This window comes from Pterocles gutturalis, unplaced genomic scaffold (genome assembly GCF_000699245.1).
Source record: "Pterocles gutturalis isolate BGI_N339 unplaced genomic scaffold, ASM69924v1 scaffold14663, whole genome shotgun sequence".
Lineage (NCBI taxonomy): Eukaryota > Metazoa > Chordata > Aves > Pterocliformes > Pteroclidae > Pterocles > Pterocles gutturalis.
Window position 1 is genome coordinate 73,207 of NW_010125957.1, and position 766 is coordinate 73,972.

Consider the following 766-nt stretch of genomic DNA (forward strand, 5'->3'; position numbering starts at 1 on the left):
GTAAACCTTGTCAGGTTTTCTAATGAGGTCCATAAAATTCACCAGAGGATAACATCCAAGAGAAGGATGAGAATGGGGGGAGATGGGAGGAGCTGGTCAGCCCTGGGGAGACCCACTGTGCCAGCATCACGGGCCCTAGAGATGCTCCTCAGCCAGTGCAGAGCAATGAAGTGTCCTGGGCACAGGTGTATGTGTATTCATAGGAAATAATATACTTTTTACTCTGCATTTCTCTCTTAAACTTTGTGCATTTATTCAGAATAGACCCAAATGCCAAGAACAAGGAGTGTTTTGTGAAAAGCAAGGCATGGCCTCCTTGCCTGTCTCTGTGGCAACCACTCCGCGAGAAAATGGTGTTGATGCTGCACTGGGTAAATAATGAAGCAGACAGCAATGTTCAGGCAAAGTCAAGCAGAAAGCCCAGGGTCCAAAAGTCACATCAAGTACAGCAGTTTGCTGGTAACCTTCCCTATAGGAATATCCCCTACAGACTCCTGATAGTCGAAAAGCAGCCTGAAGCACCTCTTGTAAACAGTTTTTTTAACAGGTATTGTCATGACTTTAGATGCTCCGTCTGTTCAAGCAATAGCACAAACCACTTTTACTCTAAATGCCAGGCTGACATCCCGCTGTAATGAGTTTCACAGGCGGATTACTTGTTGCATGATAAAAATGTGTTGCCAGCAGCTGACTCAGAGAGGCAATGGGCAAAAAAAAAAAAAAAAAAAAAAAAAAAAAAAATCTGTTGGGCTCTTTTTTCAGCAAA